This window comes from Labeo rohita, chromosome 18 (genome assembly GCF_022985175.1).
Source record: "Labeo rohita strain BAU-BD-2019 chromosome 18, IGBB_LRoh.1.0, whole genome shotgun sequence".
Lineage (NCBI taxonomy): Eukaryota > Metazoa > Chordata > Actinopteri > Cypriniformes > Cyprinidae > Labeo > Labeo rohita.
In genome coordinates this window covers 10422678-10439995 of record NC_066886.1, presented here as the reverse complement: position 1 = coordinate 10439995, position 17318 = coordinate 10422678, and the positions used below count along the sequence as shown (strand labels likewise).

The following is a 17318-nucleotide window of genomic DNA, read 5'->3' as shown; positions in this document are numbered from 1 at the left end:
TATTTGTTTAATTAATTAATTAAATATTTTATTTATTTATTTAATTTTTGGAACCTGTGATACTTTTTTTCGGGATTCTTAGATGAATAAAAAAGCACAAATAATAATAATAATAATAATAAAATAATTAAAAATTAGAAATATTTTGTAATATACACTACCTTTCCATAGTTTGCGGTCAGTAATTTTTTTTTTTATTTTTTCTCTTTTTTTAGGAAAGAAATGAATACTTTTAGTCAGAAAGGATGTGCTAAATTGATAAAACGTGATAGTGAACACTTATATTATTTATAAAAGATCTGTTTTTCATTAATGCTTTCTTTCTTAAAACTTTTTATTCATCAAAGAATCCTGAATTAAAAATTAAGCAGCACAACTGTTTCCAACATTGATAATAAATCAGCATATTATAATGATTTCTGTAGGATCATGTGACACTGAAGACTGGAGTAATGGTGCTGAAAATTCAGCGTTGCATCACAGAAATGAATTTTATTTTGAAGTATATTAAAACAGAAAACTATTATTTTATATTGCAATAATATTTCACAATTTTACAGTTTTTTTCTGTATTTTTGATCAAATAAATAAACCCTTGATGAGCATCTAAAAGATATTTAATATTAAAATTAGTATTGGATATTTATTTGTGAATGCTACCTAATTTCCGCCCATCTTTGCCATTGCATAACTCTCATTAAAAGTCATTTTTAAAAACAGTAATATTTTTATAATAATTTAATTACACAAACCACATACTGAATATAATTTTTATACCATACATTTTATAATTTCTAAAAAAAATAATAATAATTTATTAGTGTTTTTTTTTCTTAACAGTATCTGTCAGAATTTTAATATCAGTGAAACCTTACTCTGCCTTCATAATGAATATCAACAATTGAATCATTCTCCTAAGGAGTATGAGGAGAAGCATCTGGGATGAAGCTGATACTTCAAATGAAATGAAAGATTTCCATTAACTGAATGAGCAATATAGTTATCCTCAGGGTGTATTGATGAAGTCTAGTGAGTATATAAGCACTCCAAAGGTTACGACGCGCAAGTTTGCGCACACACAAACACACTAACAGAAAGAAAAGGGCATTAGTCAGATCCTATATTCTCGAAGTGGCTGTGTTCCCTGCAGACACCTCTTCCCCCTACCCTTGAGTGCTAATAAAATGACGTGAGGACCCGTCTGCTGTGCAGGCAGCGTGAATTCACAGCCGGAGAGCAACCGATGAACCGCCATTGGTGTTTTTTCCTCACTGTCTTCGTGTACAGATGTCTGAGTGTGTTCAAATGCGAATTTGCTTTTGCGTCTGTGACTTGTGAATGCAGCTGTTCATCTCTTTCTCCTGTGTAAACATGTTAATATTTGTCTCCGAATGAGGTGGGATACGAGCGCGCGCACGTCAGGGCAAGACAACCGCGGCAGTAATAGCTCAGCTTGGGCATGGGGTTTGTGATATATGGTTATGGCCATTCATTGAGTGCCAATTAGGCCTCCTCTGTGTTTGAGCACTGTGGAATCCCATAATGCTCTACTCTCCAGAGCACCCACGGCTGCCTCCTCCAATGAATAAAGAACAGGAAATAGAATTCTCAACAGGAGGATTTGGTAGCTTGTGTTTACTCACTCGTCACAGCAACAGTAAATGAGCAATGTTCTTCTCTTCTGTTTGTTTCACACAGATAACAAGCCATTGTCTATGGATCCACTGATCGGCATCTTCTCAAACCACAAGGCTCGTTCCTACAAGCGCGTCTGAGTCCTTCAAGCAGGTATTTTGTGTTTCATTTTAATTTTTGTCCTTGCTTTTTCGTTTGAATTGGAGTCAGAACGTGTTTGCTGTTAATCACACCGCAACCTTCCTGCTTTAATCTGCCATTGTGATTTACAAAAGAAAAGGTGAGAAGAGACCAGAGGATCTGCTGTTATGCAGAATCAAGCACAGGCTTTTATCCTTTGAAACGCCGGCAACAATTGTAAGACAGTCTGACCTCTTTTCTGATGCTGATTAGCGTGGTATTTGAGCTGACATTAAACATGGTGCAGTAATTATGCTAAAAGGTAACAGAGAGGTAAATGCAGGGAAAAGAGGCTCTTCGTTCTGATACACTTTATAAACTCCGCGGTCGGGTTAAGTGGTGGACTCGACAGATACGCAGCGGTTTCCAGATAAGGTATTAGCATTAAAGTAAGAAATCTCTATCTATAGCAGCCATTAAGTTTTCCATAAAAGCAGTTTTGTGAGATCTGGTCTCACAGCTTTATTTCAAAACTTTGCATCAAGTTCAACGGTGCAGTAAACGGCTCAATACCCGGAGCAATTCATTAGCAGTAAATGTGCCGTTATAGCCTGCGTTTTTAAAGGGAGTTGCTAAAATAATCTAGTTTATGCTGTGAACTACAAGATGAAATATTAAGTTTAACACAATGAATGTAGGATTAGCTTTTTTTCTTTTCTTTTGAGGGACCCTGTGGCAGTCTTGGTTCAGAAAAGGCATCAAAATCAAAGGACGAAAGAAATAAAAAGTGCGTTAACAGCTTAGTAGCTCCTTAGTGGAGATAAAAAAAGTGGTGCAAATAATAGTACTTATAATAATATGTATGTATGTATGTGTATATATATATATTTGGGTATAAAATAAGGTTCATTAGTTAACGTTAACTACATTGTTATCTACAACAAAGAATGAACAATACTTCAGCATTTATTAAACTTACACTGTAAAAAACAATTTGTTGAGGCAACTCAAAATAATTTGTTACCCCGCTGCCTTAAAATTTTAAGTCAAATCAACTAAAAAAAAGTTTAGTTAACTTGAAATGTTAAGTTTTACGAAGTGGCAACTTAGATATTTGAGTTGATTCAACTTACAATTTTAAGGCAGCCGGATAACAAACAGCTTTTAAGTTTAACAAACCAATTTTTTAGTTAAGTCAACTCAAATATCTAAGTTGTCAATTAGTACAACTTAATATTTCAAGTTGACTAAACTTATTTGAGTTGACTGAACTTAAAATTTAAGGCACCAGGGTAACAAATGATTTTAAGTTGACTCAACAAATTGTGTTTTTGTTAAGTTGTGTTTTTGCTTACATTAGTTAATACACTGTGAACTAACATGAACAAACAATGAATGACTGAATTTTTATTACCTACCATTAACAAAGATTAATAAATGGTGTAATAAATGTATTGTTCATTGTTTGTTCATGTTAGTTAATGCATTAACTAATGTTAACAAACGGCACCTTATTGTTAAGTGTTATAAAAATTAATTTCCAACCTATTTTGGGGTCATTTTAAGCAAGAAATATAGTCATTTTTAAAACTTACCTAGAAGGTTGGGCTAAACATTTAACCCCTCACTTTTGTCCATAGTTTGTCCATATTTCACCCCAACTTTTTTAGAGTGTATTAACACTTTTTTACCTATAACTTTAATGCATTTATAATTGTTACATATTAAAAGCATGATACTAGCAACGCTAAGATCAAGGGTCCTATTAGAGGGGGAAATGCATGCTAGGAAAAAGTATAAGCTGAATATAATATTGCCTTAGATAAAAGTATATGCCAAATGCATAATGCATGACTCGAAAATCTCGAAAAACCTTCAGTTTGAACAGGCTCTACACTTCTAGACATTAACAGTCCATTTTCATGAGTTGCGTAATTCCGCTATACTTTTAGCGTACAAAGACAGATTTCAAAACATGCATACATGCATGCAGCAGGCTGCAAATGAGAACGAGCTGTGGTGGGCTAATGAATGATAGGCACTTGAAACTGTGAAGAACGATGGTACAGATGTACAGCTGGCAGAGGCAAACACCGATGTGAGTGAACATTAAAGATTCATTCAAACAGCTGTTCCTTATCCAGGACAGCAAGATCCGCCACCATGTGCTCTGATTCTGAAACAGAAGAGTGCAGGAAGCAGGGCTGAAAATTTGACTAAAGCTCAGGGTATTACACAAGCTGCAGAGTCAGCCGAGAGATCTGTCTGCTCACTGTCTTCAGTGATTGAAGGGTTTACCTCATACTGGAAAACATGAAATCCACGGATTGAGAGTTGAAAACTATGACAGTGGCATTTCAAGATTTTGTGCTTCAATCTGACACACGGTAAAGTTCAGGCTAAAAGTTAGAGTGAACTGAGGATGAACAGACACATTGTATTTATGCCTGTTTGTACCTCTATGCAGTTTTTCCTCTCCTTGCTTTGTATTAAATTAGCCAGATATTTGCTTTGGAAAAAGTCCAGTAAAACAGCTCCTTAATTATCATTGTGTAATACTAACAACTTGTGACTCTCAGGACTAATTCTTTGATGTCTTTTGTTCTAAATGCTCAAGAGTGTTATTAATCTTTTTCCCTTTTTTTAAATAAAAAAGGTGCTGTTCATTAGTCATTTTTTACACTCTAAAAATGTTGGGTTAAAAACAACCCAGCACTGCATGAAATGGTCAAACCCATTGACTGGGTTGTTTTGACCCAGCTGGTCTGAGAAGGTTATTTAACTCAAAAAATCAGAAACATAATTACAGGAGGCATCAGCAATAATCAAAAGATGCATTTTAAAAATGCTGGGTTAAAAACAACCCAACCTGGGTTATTTGGCAACTCAGCACTGGATTAATGTTGGACAGAACACATGCTGGGTTATTTTGACCAAGCTGGTTGGGTTAAATGTTTTTACCAAACATGCTGCGTTATTTTATTTAAGTCAACTATTGTTTAAAAATTATTATATTGCTGGCTTAAAATGGACTGTAACTTATAAAAAACACACACAGAATTACTAGAGGCAACAGCAAACAAACATGTTTAACAAGCATTTTAGACAGAAAGGATGTGACATTTAAAAGTAGCATTTTAATTTTAGCGTATTCACACGTTCCCTGTAATCACTTTTTACAGAAATAGTGCTAATTCTTTTGCCGGTGCTTCGCCAAAATCTGAACCGGTGAAGGGCTGCTGTTCGCCGGGGGAACCACAAACTTCAGACTGCCACCTCGCATTTCACTCGTAGCTGAAAAATGCTGTGACTGACTCCAAAAACTGCCCATAAACAAATAGTACTGACATTAGAGAACAGATTTTAACATCAAATTAAATTAAACTCAGCACTATAACAAATAAAATCCATTTATTTTATGCAAAGCAGAAGGCGTTTCCATCATGCGAAGTGACCACTGATGACGCAGCTGACTGACATGTCCTTATGTTGCTTCGCGTAAATGTTGCTTCGCTTATTAATAAATTTAATTTTCCAACCTATTTTGGTTTCATTTTAAGCAAAAAATATAGTAATTTTAAGCAATAGTTGAGTTAAATAAAACTACCCAGAAGGTTGGGTTAAATGCTGGGTCGAAACAACACAGTCGCTTAGTTTATCCATATTTCACCCAGTGCTGGGTTGTTAACCCAGCATTTTTAGAGTTTTGTCAGTATCAGTTGCCTTAGGTAAGTGGTCTTGACTTCATTTTGGTGAGTAAAGGACATTTTTGGTAAACTGTACTCACAAGTTCTCAGTTCATTGTCAGTGGGAGAAAGACTCGTCTTTTATCCATTTTATGTTGTTTTGGACCCCTTTGACTTTTATTGAATGGATGAAAAGAGTTGACAATTCCACAAAATCTCTTCTTTTTTTTCCCAAAGAAGTAAGTCATACAGGTTTAGGGTCAGTAAATATGACAGAATTTCCCTGTAATATCATGAATAGAAATGTCTAATCTGTAGTGAATGCTACTTTTTCGATATTCTGGCTCAAAATGTTCTCAAAAATATTGGCAGAAAAGCTTTTTCATAAGGTTTTCTCAACTGTAAACATTATAGCAGCTATGCCAATCTCATTTTCCTCAGAATGGTGAAAGTACTTGACTTGAAAATACATGTAGATAACAGTCAACGGTCATTTAATAAAAAATCAAACCGCTTTTATGTGGTTATTTCCATTCAAAGTAGTCAAAATAGTACTCTGAAGCATTCACTACAATGAATGAGAAAGCCATTTGCAGATAAATGTCTGGCCGCTAATCGTATTTAACTTCTGTTTCATTATTTTGGCTTTATTAATTGTATTTTATTGGCTATCACTTACTGTACATATAACACAATACATAATTTACAGTAATCATCACATGTTTCTATTTACTAGCAGTTAGCTAACACAGTAGATGTAGTGTATGGAAAATGTTTGTACATGAAAAAGGTGGCAAGATCACAAAGAAAGATTACTTGTCACGAACTGGGTAAAATTCATCATCTTCTCATCCTCTTCATCCTCTGTCATTTGAATTTTTTTATTTTCTGTGAAAAACAGAAGGAGACATTTAGCATTTTGCTAGTGGTTTGTGTACAATGAAAGCTTCCAAATTAAATGTTATTCAGAGTGCCGTTATTGACAGAAAATCTTGCCCTTTTGAGCAACACGAGGGTGAGTCGATGATGGCATTTTCATTTTTGGATGATCTATTCCTTTAACAGTCTCGCAGAGTAACGTTTGCCCTCGCAAAATTACAAAATGACAAATTCGGCATTGTGCGTCATCTGAGACAATATGCCCCTTTTTGCTAACATAAAACTGACTCTCTGATGGCTTTTCTCACTTTAGCAGATATAATCATTTCCAGGATGAAATATTTTGTCCTTTATCCCTAGACCTTGTTGAAAGGAAAAGGCTGTTATCTGTCAGCGACACAAAACACGTACCTCCCTTGCAGAATCCCAGCCACGCAAAATAATCAGCCAAACAGGAGAGCTACTCCCGCTGGAAATCACGGTAATAAGCCCACCGTCCCCTTTCGAAATAACAGCTGGTTATGTTTTTCTAATGGAGAAGCGCCATCACAAGCCGTCGCTTCTCGTTCATCAGCAGCTGTTAGCTGTGACTGGAGGTGCTGAGAGAAAACTGCATAATTTTTGTGTGCTGTGTGCAAAACCAGATCTTCTACAGATGAGAGCTGTATAGAGTTAAAGCCGTGACCCTGCTGAAATGATGCTCCTGTCTCGTCACCCTCACACCTGGATTTTGAGACGAGGGCAAGGGGTCTGGGTCGGCTTAATAGTGACAACTCTCATGCTGATGATGCTGAGGTGATACATGTGATACGCACCATCTGCCGAGGGGTCAGTCTGCCCTGACAGGGCCTGCTTGAAACATGAACGTGTGTCTGCATGTGTCAGACAGAGCGCTTGCATCCCTCAGGCTAATTTGGGACTGATGGAAGATAGACATATTCTCTTCTGCCATTTCTTCTCTATGCATCTCAGACAGTAATATATGTTGTGTTGTTGTTATTTTTGTCTGCAGCAGAGACGATTTTTCTACATCACTGAATGTGTTAAAGAGATAGTTCATGAATAAAATGAAAATTCTTTCATCATTTAGTTGTACCCTCATTGTGCCAAACATAAATATACTAAAATGTATTTGAAATATATTTATTTCATGCTTAGTATACTACAAATAAATCTGTTTATGTACTTAAAGGAGAATTCCACCTCCAGAACAACAATTTTACAAATAATTTACTCACCCACTTGTCATCCAAGATGTTCATTTTTCTCCATATAATGGACTTCATTGGTGCCCCAATTTTGAACTTCCTAAATGCAGTTCAAATGCAGCTTCAAAGGGCTCTAAACGATCCCAGCCGAGGAACAAGGGTCTTATCTATCTATCTTTTTTTTTAATATATTTTAAGCGCAAAAGTTTGTGTAGCACTAGCTCTGGGATGTGCGTCCACGACGCTACGTACTATTAAATCACATCGAAAGGTCACGCAAAACGTAGGCGGAACCACAGACCCAGTGTTTACAAAGCGAAAGTGCAAAGACTAAGAAAGTGCAAGTAAGTCAAACGTTGTTTACAAACAAAAAGGTACGATGTCGGAAGATTCTGAAGTTGTAGGAAAAAAACATGGAGTTTTTCACCATTCTCTACCTTTTTAAGCCGAAGTACACAGATGATGAACTTAGACGTGATTCGTAACGTCGTGGACGTGCATCCCAGAGCCTGTGCTACATGAGCTTTTGTGCTTAAAAAGTATACAAATTTTTATTTTTGGAAAAAAAAATACAGATTGTTTCACTAGATAAGACCCTTCTTCCTCGGCTGGGATTGTTTAGAGCCCTTTGAAGCTGCATTATACTACATTTTGGAAGTTCAAAATCGGGGCACCAATGAAGCCTATTATATGGAGAAAAATCCTGAATTGCTTTCCTCAAAAACTATAATTTCTTTACGACTGAAGACAGAAAGACATAAACATCTTGGATGACAAGGGGGTGAGTAAATTATTTGCAAATTGTTGTTCTGGAAGTGGACCTCTTCTTTAATAGAAATACACTGCAATTGTACTTTTGGTCTACTAAACTTGTAAACTTAAAGTCCGCTAAATTGGAACAACTAATTTTGTACTTAATGCACTTTAATTGTGCAGAAGTAGTGCTGAAGTCCAACTAAAGATATACTTAAGTATATTTGATTGTGCTAAAGTGGAACTATTGCAAGTATACTTCAGGTACACTTTAAATAACTTGCATTTAAGACTGATATTATTCAAAGATGATACAATTCTCATCAATATTGATATTAAAACACATTTTAGTTTTAATATTAAGAAATGTGCATTGTGCAATTAGTTGTTCCAATTTCGCAGACTTCTTTAAATATACCAGTATACTAAAAGTACAATTGCAGTGTATTTCTGTTAAGTACATAATATGTAAATGTATTTGTAGTATACTTAGCATGTAATAAATGTATTTTAAATACATTTTAGTATATTTATTTTTCACTAGGGTAGATTGAACTGTACTAACTATGAAATGTACTTTAAATATGTTATTTTTTACTAGAGAAATTTATATTTTGAATAATGTTAAGAATGTTTTGAAGAATGTGTGTTTTTTTCCATTCAGGGTTGTTATGCATAGAAACTTGTTTCTGCCATGGAATAAAGAAAAGCAATTAGAATTTTCATTTTTTGCAATTTTAAAGGGGAAAAAGTCACAATTGTGAGATACAAACTCAAAATTATTTCTTCCTTGAATTTCTGAGTTTTTATCTCACAATTCTGACATTTTGTTTCTGCCACGATACAAAAAACAATAAAAAAGTCATTGCGATTTTTTTATCTTAAAATTCAGATTTTATTAAAAAAAAGAAAATCACTGAGATATAAGGTAAAAATTGCAAGAAAACTGTGAAACTGTGAAATAAAAAGTCTCAGTTACCTTTTTTTAATCCTGTAGAGGAAACAAGCTTCCATAGCATTGACATTCATTGTACAGACAAAAGCAGTTAAAATAGTAGTCATTTTCTTTTATGTTCCACAGAAGAAAGACAGCCATAGAGGTTTGGAACGACATGAGGGCGAGTAAATGATGACAGAATGTTCAGAATGTTTAATATCATGAATGGCAATATTTAACCTTTAATCTGTTGTGAATGCAGATTTTTGTCTGGAAATGTTCTCAAAAATCTGCAAAAAAGCTTTGTGCGCCTTATTAATCTTCATATGTTGTACATTACAGTAGCTGCATACCAATTTCATTTTCTGCAGATTGTACAAGTCCTCTTGGGGTAATTTGTGAAGCCGCAGGGTGTCTGTCTGCACAATTAAAACTTGGACAAAAGTTAATAAGCAAATTTGTTTTAGTGTATTATCAATGGGGTGCTTGTGAAGTCAAGCCAGAGTAGCTCCACTTTCAGAAATGATTACATTGTTTCGTAAGGACCCAAAAGCGACTGTGAAGACCAGCACTAAAACAACCTCCGTCCCACTATTGGCCAGTTTTAGCACAAACATCCTAACAAGAGCTTTGTCTGACCTCATTCCCCTGTTGTTTTGCAGCGAGTTTGACTCAGCTGTGCTGATGTCATCGAGTTTTCCTCAAACAATGAGGCACGGAGAAGACAGGAGGAGACAGCAGAGACAATAAGAAACAAAGAAATCCCAAATGGCATCATTTCACTTTTCAAACCGATGAGCCTTGCTCGCTGCCCTCTGCTTGGAAAGAGTCAGAGAAAGAGCGAGATTAATGCAGATCATCTGTCATCACCTGGCAGCTGATCAAAAGATCTCATTGGCAGACAGCATTCGAAAATCCACTGGAGCTTTTTTTTCTCACTTGAAGCTGTTGAGGCAGTTTCTCAGACACACATGCACTGGGTATTGGCTTTAGGCGTGTAGGGAGAAGGGAGAGAGGCGTGAAATGGCACTAGCATTCCTTGGAAAATTAAAAGCAAAAAGAGTGATGTTGAGACACACTTATGTTTTGAGACATCGGGGAATACGGATTGTGGCATGCCGAATGTGGATCCCAGAGCAGGGGATTTGGGCGGAATTTGAGCGGGGTACAAGGGTAGGGAGAAGAAGGAGAGAAAATCGCATTCTTCAGAAGAGCGAGCGAGAGACTCTTGTCCTTTGTTGCGAGAGCTGCACCCCAAGGCTTGTTGCTGTGCTGATGGAGAGGAAGCAGGTCCCTGTGTTGTTGTGTTGTGCTGCTGCATTTTCACTCCTTTTTTTTGTCTTGTTATGCATTTATTTTCAATTTTCTTCTTTTTTTTTCACCTTGTGAAGAGAACTGCTTAAGCATTTTCCAGGTCACAATTAAAAGTGTGTTTCACACTTCAGTGAATCTTTTGACAGGCAGGTATTTAACATAATTGCCAATTCAGAAATCAGCTCTGGCATCCTTGAATGTTTGGTTTTAAGAGCTAATGCTATGTCGCATACTTAAATATAGCAGCATTATGCATACAACTGTTACAGTAAACTCTTTCTGTCTGCATATGGTAAGAAAATCCCAGTAGGAATAGTTCCCCCAGAAATAATCATTCTCATTCTCAAAATCTTCAGATCAGCTCCAGAAAGAACTAAGAAAAGCCATAAAAGTGGTCCATACAACTCTTGTTGCATTTCAAGTAGAGGTGGGCGATAAAACGACAATTATAATTATCGTGATTAGTGCTGGGCAGTAATTAATCGCAATCAATCACATTCAAGTTTTTGTGTACATAATATATGTGTGTTTACTGTGTATATTTATTATGTATATATAAAGACACACATATAGTATTTATTTAGAAAGTATTTACATGTACATATTTATATTCATATAATTAATATTATATATAAATACACTTAATATATAATCATAACATATTTTTCTTTAATATATACATGCATGTGTGTGTATTTATATATACATGAGTTTAATAGTCAAGAGTTTAATAAAAGACAAGAGTTTAATAAATGTTCAATATATGTGTCACACAGACTTTTATTTTTTTCGATATTCTTTTTTTTTTTTTTTTTTACCATGGTATTGAGGTGTTATATCTGTGGTTTAAATTGTGGTTATCATTATCTAAATGTATGCTACTATGAAAGACCAATGGTTAATTTTCATAAAACTCAAACAGTCAGAATAAGTAAATTTCACCATGTAAAAAGTTGTTAAAATTTTTATAGATGTTACTATTTTTGACAATGAACATAAATCTGCATTCTAATTCAGTGTACTACTGTAAACTTAGGCTACTGTCAAATGTACGTTTCTAAGAGAAAAAAAAATAATAATTGTATTAATATTGCAGACTGCACTGCAATCTGTGCTGAAGATACTTCAAAGTCAACAAAGTCAGGCAAGGTCATATTTACCCTAGTAAAAAAGTAATATATTTAAAATGAATTTATTTTATACTAAGTATAGTTCAAGTCTATTAACATGTCACTCGAGACTTACTGATATGAGAAATTGGAGTACTACTTGTGCACAATGCACATTTCTCAATATTAAACCTAAATAAATAGATAAATAATATCTATATAATATACATTATCTTTAGATAAATGTCTTTACAAAATTAGTTGTTTCAATTTAGCAGACTTAAAATATACCAGTTTAGTATACTAAACATACAATTGCAGGTTACTTTCATTAAGTACATAATATATAAATGTATTTGTAGTATACTTAGCATGAAATAAATATATTTTTAATACATTTGGTATGTTTTTCACTAGGGTATCTTAAGAAATATATTGATATATTTATTTTGTTAAGACAAAAATGACTGTAAAAGTGTAAGAATTCAAAAACGAGTAGTTTAAAACCACAATCAACAGTCTGGTTTCTACAACTTTCACCTAAGAGCAAAATTCTGCCTTTAAACTTGAAAGAAATAAAGATCTGAATGTGATAATTATCCATATCGACTGATAAGAAAAATTTTATCATGATCATTTTTTGGCCATATCGCCTAGCCCTAATTTCAAGTCTTCTGAAGTCATATAACAGCTTTGTGTAAGGAACCAAATGAAATTGAAGTCATGTTCACTGAAAAACGCCTTGGCTGTGACTCAGAATTCAAATTTGGCACAGCTTTGAGAATGTGACATATGGTTATGAAAACCAAATTATGTCAGTGACGTCCAAAATTCAGTTTGTTCCTCACAAATCTATCAAAACTGTCTTTTTGTGTGGCTGTTTACAGTACTTAAGGACATTGTGCCTTATTCGGCCATGAAACTCTAGATGGCACAAACTGAATGTGTCCTTAATACAAACTGATGACATTGAAGCTGATTGGTTCATGTTGCATACGCAACCAATGAGCATGCTGCTTTACATTTAAATGGCTGGTTAACATTCACTAGCAGTAAACCCTCCACCTCCCCAGCTCCTCCTGTATAGGTCTCCTACAGGTTATTATATATGCTATTTGCGAAAATATCCCACAGGACCGTATCGGCGTATGTATTGGCAGTAGCAAGGTCCTGTGTTGCTTTGCAGCAGTAGCTGCAGCAATAATATAATGTGCAACAATAGCAATAACCAACAGCAGCTGTATAACATTGTCATATCAATTACTATGCTAAAATCTTCAGTTGTCAGTTGTCGTGATAGAACTACCGTATTAATTGTTAATAAGCAGCGAATTTGAAGTTTATTACAGCAAAAGTTGTAGTTAATAGCAATATTTTATAAATAAATACATAGTTTGGAATGACATGAGGGTTTGTAAATAATGTCAGAATTTATGACATTTTTGGTTGAACTGCTTCTTTATCTCATTTTGACACAGTTAAAATATTTCCCCTTTCATTTCTTTTGGGCGTATTTGCTTAATACGTTTATTCTACAAATCGAGCCCATCTCAGAGGAAACACTGTTTGAAGTCATTTGGCCTAACCTTACACTGACATTCAAATCTGTATGCTGAAAAATGCAGACACCTGACTGGCGCGAGTGCCTCGTATGGTGCGTCTGCACCCTTTCTCACCTCTATCTGCAAAAGTAATTATGGCAAACCACAGAGCGACGGCACACTGGATTGGAGAGAAGGCAGCCAATAAAGGTCATGAAAATAAACACATCTCTCTTGTTATGGAGGAGAGGGTACAGTTTCCAGTGGAGTGCTGATGCTCAAGGTAAGGAATTCGCCTTTACCTCGCCGGTCCCCCAGCAGATGCTGTTCCTCTGCGCAAAAGCCTAAAATTCCCCTGAGATGAGACATGACATGAAGCGAGAGACAGAGCTTCAGCTAGGATCACGGGGTGAGAGGAAGGTTGCTGAGACATTGTGGAAAGAGCATGGAAGCAAGTGAGAGGTGAGGAAGGGAGAAGGTGAATGTGTGTGTATTTTTGTGTGTGTTAGAGGTGAGAAAAGAGACAAACTGTCAGATTTGGTGTAACAAAAGCTGTATGGGTGTGTGCAGCAATGAAACAAGTAGCCTTACAAATTATAACAATGATTGTTTAATCAGAATAGCGAGTTAATTTAGATGAGTTAATAAGAAGTTTCCTACATTCATTTTATTACTTGATTAAAGCAGTGTTTCTCAACCCCAGAGGTCCACAGACACCTAGTGTTCTGTGGTGTAATTGCAAGGGGTCTGTTGAATCATTTTTTAAAACTATCTGATACCATAAATGTTATGAAAGTATTAATATAGTAGTTCCCAACTTAGGGACCTCAGTAAACTTCCCAGGGAGATGCAAGGTGACTTAAAAGTATTAACCTGTACACCACAAGCACTGACATCATATTTATTATTTTAATGTTCTCCCCTCAACAACTGTTGTTTTTAATGAAGAAAATAGTTCTTGAAACATCTGGAATCATAAAATCACGGTTAAATGGTCTTAGTAGTTTGTGTCGTAAGTTCAAGCGGTCGTCTAAAAAACATAACATATCAGACTGATGTGATCCAATTTCATCAAAAATATCTTAATTTGTGTTACAAAGATGAACAACATTAAGTAATTAATGACAGAATTTTCATTTTTGTGGGAACTAACCCTTTCAGGTTGTTGAGTGGTTAAGTGTTTGAGAAGAGATGTCTTTAGCTGCTTTTGAAAGTTGTGATGGTCTCAGCAGATCGGATAGAGTTCGGCAGTTCATTCCATCAGAGAGGATCAGAGAGGGTGAAGGTTTTGGAAAGTGACTCGTTGTGAAGGCTCAGCAGGGTGCCACTCATTCAGTGACTAACTGGAGGGAGCAGGCACTTGTATTGAGGTAAGGGGGTGCAGTTCTAGTGGCAGCTTTGAAAGCCAGTGTCAAAGCCTTAAATTTGATTCTGGCAGCGACTGTGGAGTAAATCAGGAGAGATGTGACGTGGGTCCTCTTTGACTGATTGAAGACCAGACATGCTGCTGTGTTCTGGATCATCTGCAGAGGCTTAGTCATGCTGACCAGAAGGCTGGCCAATAGCGATCAGCATATATCAGATGGTTTTTATATATATTTTAAACTGACCGCTTGATGTGTCCAAAAAAAGTCATATGCTGTAGAAATGGATTTGATTGGTTTTAATCTTCAAAATGTTGAGAATCGTTTTCGTCTTTTATTAGACGAAAACTTTTCTTTATTGTGTTGATCATTTTAGAAGAGGATTTTGGTCTTCCAAGCACACAGTGAGTCTGTCTCTGCTCTGACCTCTGGCATCTACTGGATGTTGACCTCCAGAGTGTGGGGATTGACCGGGCGGGCTGCCCAAAACCATCCGGCTGCCGGCTGGCCCTTGCCCAAGGAGACTCGATCCAACGGATTATCCACCCAAGCTCCAGCACTGGCCAGCCCTTCAGACGCACTGACTGGAAAAAACAGCCTTTTCTTTCTATAGGCCAGTCTTAGGGGATTGATTGTTTAAATGAAGTGCTCCCTGGGGTGAGCCTTTGGAAAGTAGGGCTCATGGGCTGATAGAAGACACAAATTTAGCCAAATGCTTAAAAAGGGTTATTAACAACCAGAGGTTCTAGAATACATCAATCAAACTGTAGTTTTACAGTAACCAATAAAGCCATAGTTAAGTCTCAAATGAAAATTTTGTAATTTTCTCACCTGTATTTTATGCTGCTGCCACACAGAGCTAATATAAATATTTGATTTCTTTCCCAGCTGTTTACCTTCACAGACAGGTGTGTTTTTACCATAAACCTGGTTGTATTTGACAGTTTAAGTGCAATAAGACATGAAAGACAACTTAGTTTAGTACTCACATGCCGTGTGACAGCCACTTTCTGTGCGAGTGCTTCAAATGTGTGCACTCAGGAAACAGCGTTTCTGCTTCCAAATAGGCATTTTCAAAATGATATAATAAATGATCTGTGGGGTATTTTGAGCTGAAACTTCACAGACACATTCTGGGGACACCTGAGACTTATATTCCATCTTGTAAAAAGGGGCATAATCGGTCTCCTATAAAACCTGTATGACTTTTTTATTCTGTAGAAATCAAAAAGAGATATTTTTGTGTGTCAGTGTTGTTTTGGACTCCTCTGATTTTCACTGCGAAAAACAGTTTGAATATTCTTCAAGATGTCTTTTATGTTCTACAGAGGAAAGAAAGTCAAAGTCAGGGTTGGAACAAAATGAGGGTACATGATGACAGTATATTCGTTTTAGATAAATATCCCTTTAAAGATGCTTTCAGTATTTTGTAGAGATAAATAAACCCCAGTACTAGTTACATCTAGATAGGTTTGCTGGTCAGGAGTGATGAGTTTATTGCATTTTAATTGGTTTTGAACAAAACATTAATATTTAATTTAGATTAAATGTACTTAGTTTTGCAGAAAGGTAAAAAAGGGCCCTCCAGAAAGTATTAGCTTGAGACTCCTTAGGGATTTTTAATGAGCTACCCAGACCACACTAAAACACAAATGCCTATCAATCTATAAATTATATCAATTACAGCCACAAAATTTGCATTTCAAAATCTGTTTTCAATAGCACATTTACAATCTTCCTCAGATGTGCAAAGCAGCTGATGCTAATAGATTCTGAAGTATATCTAATTAAGATAATGAGAGCTTTGATGTCCCATGTCAGAAAGTACAACTCCACAGCTGAGCAACTATATACATAAAAAAGCAGCCTGTGAAAACAAGTCCTTGTGCAGCTCTTCAACTAAGTTTCTTCAGGGGAAGGTTTGTTTCAGAGAAAGAGGTCATGACTAAAGCTCCTCTCCATATTCATTTGACCTCTCTTTCTTTATATCCGACTGGGAGAGCGTTGCTACTGTACAATGAATATGCAATAGCCCTCTCGCACACTCTGCACTGTCCTTCATGGATGATAAACAGACTGCAGAAATTCATTTACATTTGTATTGACAAGAGATTTCTCCAATTTAATCACCTTATTTTCTAATTTGTAGCTTTCCTCAAAGTCAGCCTACTTTCCACTGATTTTTTTTTCTTCCAAGCCGCCCCATTTCCATTTAAATTGAATAGGACACACTTCTTAATGTGACAGATATTTTTTAAATGGCCGTGATGGCTTGAACAAATCTCAGCATCTTTGTGAGTTTAGAAGAAATGCTGGCGCCACACTTTTTCTATTTGCTTTGTAATCCAAGCGGGTTAATGTGTTTTCAATGAGCTGAATTGGAATTTCTTGTCTATGTAATGACATATTTGCTTGAGAGCTTCTTGGAACTCAAGTGTGGCAGTTTTGACTGTCGTGTGCATCATTACCATTAAAGTGTGTCATTCCTGAATAATTAGCATAGTGACTGTTTTCAAACAGGTTTCCCTTGAACGAACACCCTGTAATCCATTACAGCCTAACAGATAGCCACACCCCCAACTCATGCTATTGGATGAGCCACTGTTGCTATGTTGCCTGCAGTGTTTACACTTTTTATGGTAAAAAAATCTACAAATGGGTTATTTACAGTTATCTGCAAATGACATGGAAGATAGTATTGTAATGTTGGAAAAGAATTACACACTCAGCTGTAACCGTGAAATTACTACATTTATAAACCATTTCGAAAAA

General features: G+C 35.9%; 1 protein-coding gene across 4 annotated transcripts in view; it reads left to right on the top strand.

Annotated features, from left to right (window-relative positions):
• The window catches only part of mgat4c (mgat4 family member C), a 132025-nt gene that overhangs the window by 58596 nt on the left and 56111 nt on the right, over positions 1 to 17318 (top strand). For all 4 annotated transcript variants that reach the window (XM_051134477.1, XM_051134478.1, XM_051134479.1 and 1 more), the window contains exon 2: positions 1699 to 1788. The gene's annotated coding sequence lies outside the window, so the exon portion shown is untranslated. The remainder of the gene's footprint in view (positions 1 to 1698; positions 1789 to 17318) is intronic.